The sequence below is a fragment of the Gallus gallus genome, chromosome 11 (genome assembly GCF_016699485.2).
Source record: "Gallus gallus isolate bGalGal1 chromosome 11, bGalGal1.mat.broiler.GRCg7b, whole genome shotgun sequence".
NCBI classification, from domain to species: domain Eukaryota; kingdom Metazoa; phylum Chordata; class Aves; order Galliformes; family Phasianidae; genus Gallus; species Gallus gallus.
In genome coordinates, this window is record NC_052542.1 from 19272168 (window position 1) to 19282841 (window position 10674).

The window sequence follows — 10674 nt, forward strand, 5'->3', positions numbered from 1 at the left end:
CCATAGCTTTTCTGAGCATCTGTGAAAATCCATACCACGCTCTTTGAGCGTGGTTACCAACAGGGGGATGATTTGGAAGACCTGGTGTTTTAACTGGCCAACGGGCTGGTGGAGTTGTAGCACTGCAATGGCCTGGTTGCACAGCTGCGATGGCTACTGACATGTACTGGCGCCTTTTAAAGTTGCCGCTCAGTCACCAACATAGTGAAAACAGAACAATGTGTGCGTGGAAAGTTTAAGGTGAGGTTTTTTTTTTTTTCCTTGGCTTCAGGCCATCACAATCTAAAAATCTTTACTCTGGCTTCACATCTTTCTGAAAAATCATTCGTGTCCCGAAGTCCTCAGGAGTAAGAGCAAATAGGACTGAGCTTGAGAGGCTCCTTCTATCCTTAGCTGTTCTGTGATTCATTGGGCTGCCTTATCTTTGACCTTACAAAGATTTTGTCAGTCTGCCTCCCTTCCTGCTCTGCACCGTTGGGAGGACCTAAAAATTTGGACCTAGGCTTCTTTTTAGAGATGACAACCAAAGTTGTGCAACGACTCTTCTGTTTAGCAGCCATGGAGGAGCATGTTGTTTTTCTGCACGTCTTCCCACTTACACTGGCTATTAGGTCACAGCTTTTGAGAGTGTTGGGATAACAGCACGGACACTGCTCCTTGGTTTTCAAGGGCCCTCAGCCTGAAATTCCCATACTGGAATGTCTCCTAGGTCACTTTCCAGACGCATCATTTGCACTCCTGGAACATCCAACAACCCGAAGCATTCTTCTTTTTTCTAAGTTCTGGCCCTTTTGGTAAGTGCAAATTGTATTTAAAAACTTGGAGCCAGAGAAGTACTTTAAACTTTATTTTCTTTATGATTTCTTGACAGTATATTGGTGCTATCCTTTCACTGCTCTTGCCCACCCTTGGCTCCAAGCAAGGATGCGCTTTTGCTAGCAGACCGTTTTTTAGCTTAGCTAATATCAGAACTGACTCTATGTTTTGCAGTCTGTACTTCTTTCTTGATTCAGGACTTACAGTCTGTTCTTTTGCAATGTGGTAATGAGATCTGGGATAATAATGTCAAGCTGTATCTAAACAATTGGATTAAAGGAAGCCCTTGGAAGAGGACAAAGGTTGATGTAACATTGGATCACGTGGCCAATTGCGAGCCAGTTCCCTGGGGACAAAGTTTTCACTCCTGGCAGGGCTTAGCAGCAAGCTTTCAGCTTCTTTCATCATCAGCACTTTGCATCCAATGTTTTAAAATGTTTGGAAAATGCAGCTTAATGGAGATTGAAGGTGTTATCATTAATTGGACTAACTTAAAAAATTAATATTGAAAAGCTTTTTTGGTTTTGTTGTTATTGACCTGACGCTGAGAACAGCCTGTGCTATTCTAGAGGAGAGGAGATGAGCATGTATTTTACTTTGGATGTTTGTGCTTTGTTTTCCAAATTTTGTGAGGGCAGAAGAGATTGTATTAATAGACAAAACTGAGGAAAAATACTGGGAATAAAGTGGGGAAAGATTCTGTAATTCACTGTTGCTGCTACTAAAAAAAAAAAAAAAAAAAAAAAAAGTCTGAGCACAAATAGAAAATACTTCCTAAGCTGTTTCTACATGTTGACCTGCCTTTGCTGCTTGCTTGCTCACAGACACAGCTGTGAAAGGGTCTGTAGTCAACCCACAGGTGTTGGTATTAGCACTATCAGGTCCCTTTGCCTCCACCCCATGTTTGAATTATTTTCTGTGCCAGCAATGCTGTGGAAGCTCTACTAATTGCTACAGTCATAATTCTTACCTTTCACAACAAGACTGAGGTAATGACAGGCGAGAATGGACATCTATGTGTCAAATTTGAAACCAGGAAAGTTTGAAAGTTGGACAGACCTTCATATTCTTTAGTGAGATTTTCTTTCTAACCACAACTAATTACACTTAGAAAGTAACTACCATACTGCTTGATATTGCAATTGCTTACTTTGACCTCAAAACAGTAATTTTTGCTCTTGCCTTTCTCTCTCACTTTTCTCCTTGCAAAATTAACATTAGATAAGAGTGAGGTAAATTCTTTCATAGCTTATTCATTAGCAGCAGCAGCAGTGTTGCTAATTGCATTTTGATTGTAGAGACTGCATTACAAGTGGCCAGAGAACACCGGATTTGTGTCAGATTTTCATTGGTAGAAGGTGAGAAAATCCTCTTTCTGTTTGCAGGTGAAGCAAATTTACTCTGGAGATCATTGTGGCAAAAATGAACCACAGCTGTGGCGTTTTTCATTGCAGCATTGATTTCAATGTACAAATCTTACTGTGTGGAAATACCACGGGCCACTTCTTGGAGGACTCTCTTCTCTATTTTTTGCACACACTTTCTCAGCTTTGGTTGGTAATTTTTTTTATTTTATTTACATTTGTCTTTGATGAAAATTTCTAAAATAAATCATTAAAATAAAAGACATATCCCTCAGGAGGAGCCCTTAACTAACTTTCTGTGTCTTCTTAGACATTAGTGTTGCTGATTTAAAGCCTGGTGAAGCCTCCAAACCATCACTGGTCCCTGCTCAGCTGCAATGGAGATACATAATTGGATATTCATCTGAATTGGCGAATCTGCATTGCATTTCTTTTGTGTTCTTTTGTTCCTTTCCAAGTGCATATCAGATTCATGTTAGTCACTTGGCTGTGTTCAGCGCTGGAAGTGTTTCTGATGACCAAATTTTTCTCCTGGTGTCCGTGTTGAGATTCCCTCAGGTCTCCTTTGTGATTTCCTCTGAAGAAGTCAGCTTACACATGTTCCTTTGGGCTTTTTGCATCAACACTTGATAAGTACTGTGTGTTGATAAAACATGATAGCACATTCTTGAAGACTCCCTGAAAGCACATTGCACACATTTCATTGTGTAGAAATAGACAAACCACATTTAAGATGATCTCAAGCAGTACAGACCCTTCTCAGCCTTGATTTCATTAGAATTTAGTGAAAACTTAAATGTCTGATGAGGAATCCGAGATGGAAGATGCTACAGTGATTTTTTTTATCCAAGGTTTAAGGTTAAGTGCTGGTATTCATCTTGTCCTTGGTAACTAAAATGATTTTTTTTTCTCTTCCAAGTTTGTATTGGTAGGATTTTTGGGTAATTTCTCAGAAAAATAGAATGCAAGTAGAACATTACAATTAATCTACTTTAGAATATTTGCAAAGGGTGAGTGAAAAGGGAGAAAACTGCAGCTCTTTGCAAGTAACGTGGGGTCTGACCAGAGGAAAAGCAACTCTGCATTTGCTCTGAATATGAACAATTCTTGAATTCACTGTACTGAATGTTCCAATAAATTTTAGGAATACAACAACTACTGAACAGAATTAGGTGTAAGAAATATTCTAAGAGAAAACAAATGCTAATATAAAGAAAACAGGTGTGGCAGAAGGGCTGAGTCACAGCCTGAAGCAGTGATTGAGCACCTGGTGGGAAGGCAGGGCCAGCCCAGAGGAGCTCAGGTGCATGCAACGTACCCAAGTGATGGAAGGGCTGGAGGCAGGATCCACCCTTTCCCAGACCTCATTTCAGGGTTGGTAGTGGAGGTGAGGGTATGTCTTGTTGGGGATCCCTGCCTGCTTGAAGCCTTCTGAAGGTAAGAAGTTTTTCTTCCTTTGTGTTTGTGGTTGCTGCGTTTGGTCTTGTTCTCATTTGTTGTAGCCTAGGACTGTGCTACTCTGCTTTTATTGCTGTACTTTGCATCACATTATAGTATTACAGCACTGCAATGGGTAAGAAATATCATAAGCAAATCGCAGCTGGCTCATTTGATGCAAGGAGGTAGAATAATTTAGGTTGGAACAGACCTTCAAGTTGAGCTATCAACCTGACCTACTGAGTCCCATTACTAAACCATGTCCCTCAGTGCCACAGTCAAATCTCTTCAGTCTCTCTAGGGATGGGAACTCCATTTTCCTGGGCAGCCTGTTCCAATGTTTGACTGTTTTCTCTGTGAATAAATTCTTTCTAAATAAGTGCACCCTGGTAGAATGTGAGACAGTTCCATTGTTTCCTATTGCTTACCAGGTGAGAAAAGAGATTGACACCCACCTCCCTGCAGCCTCCCTTCAGGTAGTCATACAGAGCAATGGGCTCTGGCCTTCATCCTTTTCTTTTCCAGACTAAGAACAGTTCCCTTAGTCACTCTTCATAGATCTTGTTTTATAGTCTCTTTACCAGTTTTGTTTCTCTTCTCTGCATTTGATTGAGCAACTGAGTAATCCTTATTGTGGTGAGGGGGATGTAGGACAGGAGAAGTGGTTGATGTAGCTCCAAGATTTGGTACAAAGGGATGTTTACTTGCAACACCAGGAATTAGGGCAAAAATCAGAATACTCAGGATTATTTACAGTGTAGAGGAGAGGGACGCTAATTAAAAACAAAAACCAACAAAAAACTAAGTAAATTCTTCAGAGAACCAAAAAGAAAGAAGAAATGGCTTATATTATTTGAGTGGGGAAAGGGAACGGAAAGAGTGAACAAAACCAGGAAAGAGTCAACCAGTAATCTAAATTGGGTGAGATACTAAAATGATTTTGTAAATGTACCCACAAAGCATAAATGGTATTAATCCTTGCATTCAAGACGACAATCCAAAAGTGAATTCAGGTAGGGCTGAGCAATGTGAGGAAAGAAAACGTGTAAGGTTGATAACTACAAATCTCAGCAGCCATGTGGGGAGAATATTCGAGTCTACAGGTTAACACCAAAAAAAAAAGGCAATACAAAGCACAGTTGGAAAAAATGATGGAGTGGTTGCTGTGAGATTAGTAAAAATGGAACCCTGCAGTATCATTTCTAGAATCATTTTTTCTGAGTGAAGATGCTTTTAAGGGCTGGAAGTAATGATTTATGAAGAAATATGGAAATAATTAGATAAGTTTATCTTGGCAAAATAAATGAGGAGTGTTACACTTGTCCACAAGCATTTGAAGAGCATAAACAGAAACCATGGAGACGAGTTGTTTGGGACAAGGCCTAAATAATGCAAATAAAATGTACTGTGATCATGGTACAAGAAGAAAAATGTATCTTAGGTATCAGGTAATGTCCTCCATTACTGGGACTTACTAGGCAAACCGTGGTAGGAGTATAAAGTAAATGGTGAGAAGTCCATTCACTGAGTCAAATGAAATTGCATTAGAACATGTAGAACAGATTAGCCCTGAAAAGGAGACTGTAACATGCCTAATGTTTCAGAATATGGTGAAAATTTATCTTAGTTTTCTCTTGACTCCATTAACACCCAGGTTCTGTCTTGGTGTGAGAATTCAGATGTACGGTCCCTGAGTTCCTCAGTGGGTGTGCCTTTGTTACCTTAACCACAAAGTTCTCAGCTGAAGTTTTCTGTGAATCCTGTGGCAATGAGACTTCACAAAACTTCACAAGTTCTGCAGGCATCTGCTTCTCCACCCAGTCAGTGTCCCCAGAACCAACCTGAGGAGAAATCGGGGCTGGAAGATCTTGACACTATTTTACCTTCTAGTCCCCAGTTACTTTCTCAGAGGCCTCCCAGGTTCTGAGTCTTTCTTCAGAAGCCCAAGTGTTGAGTCTGGGTGCCTGGCACAGCTTCAGAAAACTCTGGCTCTGGTTGTCTAGTGATAAAGCCTAAGTGGGAGACTTGGAACCAGTCCCATTCTTTTTCACCTTCAGCAACTTGCTTTCAGGAGTCAGTTGCTGCCAGAGCTGAAACAGACTGATGGTTTGGCATCTAGCACCAAGTGTTTCTTTGGCTCGGCTCCATATCTTATATCGTGCTCAGCACAAAAGAACTGAGTATTTATTGAGCCTCTCTCTCCACAACTGGCTTCACCACAGCTCTTGGGTCAGTAGTATTGTCACGACAGCAGGCTTTATTTAGATTTTATCAGAGAACATGGCTACAGATGCATTTTCCCAGATCCCTGCACTCACTGCTACCGGAAAAGAATTTACCATTCATGGAGGTGACTCTTCCATGATTCTCAAAGGAGTTTCATCACCACGAGGAGATAAGCCTGGAACAGTATGTGCCTTGACACAGTAAGAGCACTGGTACTGCTCCTTCATGCTGCAGTGGTCATAACTTCCCTTCCCTTCTGTCTGTAATGGTGCTTATTTTCTCCGTGGTGTCTCTGGGTGTTCTGGAGAAGTTACAGTTGTCTTATCTTAGTATCTCATGCCAAACAGTGCTTCCAAATGCAGCCCAAGTAAACAGAAAGTTGTGAGCCTCAAAACTTTCTGGCAGTGCCCAGTCCAGCATCCTTTTATGACACTGAGAATAGGTGAAATACAACAATTATTTGATAAGGACTTTAAATTCCTGTTGACTTTTGCAGTGCAATTATACATACAGTTGAGGTGATCTAGAGCTTCCACAGGTCCTGTGACTAAGTGATGTGAAACAAAAGAATTTGATAATCTCACTCTATTTCCATCACAAAGTGTGGATGTCTTCTTATCAATATTTCCTCTCTATAACTTGGATCCTTAGAAGATCTCCGTGGACCGTTCTCAAGCAGGCCACCTTATCTCTTGCACTGCTACCTACTGAAGTCCCATCTTGGCCCAGGTGTTCAGAGACACACAATCTGCTGTGACAGATCTCACTTTTGATTGGCTTTCTCAGCTTAGGTCTGGGGTGAGATGGCAGGTTACTTTTTTAAGGTCTCCCAAACTACATCAGAGACTCAGGGATGTTCCTGACTGCCCTCCAGGGTGAGCTGGATGAGGCAGGTCTGGGCAAATGCATGTGTTGTCCTCCATAGATGGCACAGAATATCTAGATACGTTGCTGGTTTACACTAGGATGGGTTAAACGTTTTAGGCTGCTGTAGCAACGTGCATGCCCAGTCAAGGGTAACAATAAGCATTCTTGGGAAGATGGCTGGTTGGAAGCTTTAAGTCCAAAAACCAATTTACTGTTTGTGCTCCGCTTCTGCAAAGAAGGTAATGCTGCTCACAAGCAGCTCAGTCTCAGAACTGGCCTGACTGTTTGGGCAACTGGGAGTCCTGGAACACCCAGCTCCAGCAAAGGGGACAAAACGCAGGCAGCGCTTCCATCCCACGGCTGGTGCTGTGTTTTCAGCCATAGATGGCAGCTGCAGCCAAATTCTGTTTGATCATGCAGAACGTTAATTCACAAGCCAGAAGTATGGCTTCATGCTTCTGGCTGTGAGCTTCAACAGATTTGTTTAGAGTGACATTGCCACGGGTCTGGTCAGCACGTGGCCTTATAGGAGATGGAATGTACTGAATAATGAGAAGTGATTTCAATTTTTAAACTATCAAATCTCTGATTGGCATATGTAATCTGATGTTTCTCTGAGGCTGATAACGTAGCCAGATGTAGGCAGCTTTTCTCACACAGTGCAAGTGGAGCATACCTGTTGCCAAAGCTATATGCTGCCAAATTTCAAGCTTTCATTCCAAATTAAGATGTTAGGGCTTTCCTTACCTGTGATAAGTCATTAAATACCATTCAATTACCCTTGTATTAAGCCCCCCACACACACACACTTTTTTTTTTAACTCAAGTTTACTTTACTGAAAGGCATCCTGTCTTGATTTGAAGATATTAAAAGATGAAGAATCCACCTTCCTTTGATAGGATAGCTTTTTTAATATCTAATCATTCTCACTATAAAACTCTGTGCCTTATTTCTAATTTAAACTGGTCTGGCTTCAGCTTCTAGCAATTGGTTCTTGTTATGCCTTTCTCAGCTAGATTAAAGAGCCCTTTAGGACCTGGTATTTTCTCCCTTTGAAGGTACTTATACATCGTAATCAAGCCATCTCTTGATCTTTTTAATAAACTAAACAGATTGAGCTCCTTAAGTCTCTCATTCTGAGGCAGTTATTCCAGTTCTGAAATAATTTTTATGGCTCTTCTCTGCACCGTCTCCAATTTTCCAGTGTCCTTTTAAAAGTTCAGACCCAGAAACATAGGCAGTCTGGGAATTTACGGTCAGCTGTTTGTCCCTTTTCCCTACGTCTTGTACAGATGCTCTTATTGCTGTGGTATGTTCCTCAGCCTGTAGAGTAGTGGGGTATGTTTGTTTTTTAACGTTAGCTCCTTGAAACGCTGTCCATGAATGTCGCTGAATGCAGTGACCGAGAGGGATCCAAGACAGGTAGCACCAAAACACTCTGGTTTGTATCACACCTCTTGTCCCATTTTAGTTTTAATTGCAAGCTGATTTTTATTTCATCTGAGAAATACAGGGGTGCAGTTTATGTTCTGAATCTCTTGTCATGAGTGGTTTTCTAGACTGCAAGCTGTTTAACTCTGTCACTCATTCTGGAACCGTAGTGTATTGGGGAAGCCTGTGCTGGGAAGGGTATTTTACTGGCTGTTTGGAACAACGCTAATCAAGGAAATAGTGTTGTGTCACTGACAGAAGAAAGCAACCTGAAAAGGACAAAAGAAGTGCAGCTCAGCTACCTTGCCTGTCCAGGGTGTTTAGTTTTCAGACTGCTGTCTTTCAGAGGGACTTTCAGCAGGGGTACTGCTGGTGCTCTGTGTAACCTTTGTCCATTGCACCTGTCCAGAATACCCATCTCAGCTCCTCACAGGGATATCAGATATGAACACTGAATTTCAAACTGTTGTTTATTTTTAATATAAGTTAGATGTGGATCTCTGCTCTGCCTCGTGTAACCCTTCTTAAGCTTTCTCTCCCCATCGGTACTACTTGTTCTAAACCATCAGCTTTATAAAGCTGGGATCTTTGTGTGCTCTATCTGTTGAAATCAACCCATTGCCTTTTGATCTCCTTTCCTATTCCATTCTCAATACTAATTGATTAGGTGTGGTTATCTTCAGCACAGTGTACCAAAACTGGAGGCTAGACGGGGCGTACGTAGCGTTGGCAGTACTGGGCATTTTTCTGTTGTATCAACTAACTCTCAGCCTCGAGGTATCTATCCTTGCAATTACCTGCAAGGTAGGCGCTGGTTATTCCCCTCATTTTAAGATGGGGGAGGAGAAGTGGAGCTGTAGGAAGCTTCAGTAGGTCGGGGCTTCAGCAGATCTTCTGAATCTGGGGTCGTTGTGCCTTCTCTGCTCCATCTTTAAAAAAGAAAGTAAAGCGCGTTAGCTCTGAGAACCGCTTTTATCTTCGCTGTGCTTCCTTCAGAAGCCTTCTGTCCTTCTGTCCTTCTGGCTGTGCTGCAGCTGCCCAGCAGTCACTGCACAAAGACTATTGGTTGCTTCGGCTCAGTTATTAAACACTGAGGGGGGGGGGTGGAAATAGGAACGATTACAACTTCGGTATTAAAAGAAGCGATTTCATTTCCTTTTTGTAGTCGCTGTGATTTTGTAGCACCACCTGGAGAAGCGGAATCCTCGGAGCGCAGCCGATGGGCCGCGTCCGCCGCCCGCTGCAGCTCCCGGCCCGGCGCCGTTCTGTGCGGAGAGCGCGGTCTCCTGTTTTCCATTCATCTGCTCAAACGGTTCACTGTTCGTTTGTTTGTTTGTTTTTAATTAAACCGCGGAAGGGAAATAAAAGATCCTACAAACTGCGATGCCGCACAAGCAGCCGGCTTTCAGGAGGCGCTCCGGACCAGAGCGAGATGGAGCACAGCAACAAGTGCCGCGCCTCCCAGCACCCGTTCTTTGCTTTACTTTGCAGTTCACGAGCGCGGCTCCTCGCACCGCAGTGCCCCCCGCGGCCCCCTCAGCCGCACCGTCTCAGCCTCCCGTCCCGCGGGGCTCCCGGCGCTGCTCGGGGCGCTCCGTCGGGCCCGCCCTGCGCTCACCCGGCGGGCCGGCAGCGCCCCCTGCTGCGCCGCGCGGCACTGCGGGCGGAGGGCGGCGCGCGGGCGGCGGCCGTTGGAGGCGGCGGGAAAGGGGCGCCCGCGCGCCCCGGGCGGCTGTTTGTTAGCGCCCGTTTAGCGCCGGAGCTGCGGGGAGGGCCGCTCTGGCGTTTGTGTGCGGAGCGGACTACGCGGGGCCGCCGAGCGATGCTGGAGAAAACGGTAGCGGGAGATTGGAGGGGAAAGCGTGTTTCAGACCTTCGTTGTGCTTTGGAGCCCGTTTATGCGATAGGAATAAGGTCCCGCAGTGCCTACACCTCGTGCTTTGTGTTTAATGGTGGAGATGCCTGCAGGTGTCCGGGAAGGGCCCTTTGTCTCCGGTTGACCCGGCGGTGCCCCAATCCACCGCTCTGTGTGTGTCGGTGGGCGCGGCCGTGCGGACGCGGCGCCTTCAGGGGCTGCTCGGCGTCACGCGTAGGGCCGGGGGCTCCTTCAGCCCAGAACAGAGCTCTGTGCTGGCAGCTGATGGCAGATCGGTGTTAGGCGAGGATTCCTGTGGGCTGAATGCGGCTCTCCAAAGGTGCTTTCGGGATGAGCTGCGAGCAGAGGCCACCAGGACCTCTAGAGCGGGCTGCCAAGTAACGCTATCAAACACAGTCACAAAGGGTCGGCAGCCCCTCCGAGACCCATCCCTGCCCTCAGGGCTGACACCCCTCACCCACACGGGCGGGAAGGGCCCCTCGCCGCTGCTGCTGCGCAGGACGTGCCGGAGCGATGCTGGCTGTGTGTGTAGGGGAGGAAGGGCTGAAGATGCCAGAGGAAAAAAAAAAAAAAAAAAAAAAAAAAACACCGTGTGTGTGGGGGGGGGGGGGGGGGGGAATTACAAATTGGGGAAAGGATTCTGCTTTGACAGAATA

At 44.6% G+C, this 10674-nt stretch overlaps 1 long non-coding RNA gene across 1 annotated transcript; it reads right to left on the minus strand.

Moving 5' to 3' along the window:
• Positions 1–3954: 3954 nt before the first annotated feature.
• On the minus strand, positions 3955–10404 carry LOC107054337. Its single transcript, XR_005863013.2, has 3 exons — positions 10016–10404; positions 8940–9071; positions 3955–8411 (listed from the first exon to the last, which is right to left on the minus strand). It is a non-coding gene; the product is annotated as an uncharacterized LOC107054337 (long non-coding RNA).
• Between the last annotated feature and the right edge of the window lie 270 nt (positions 10405–10674).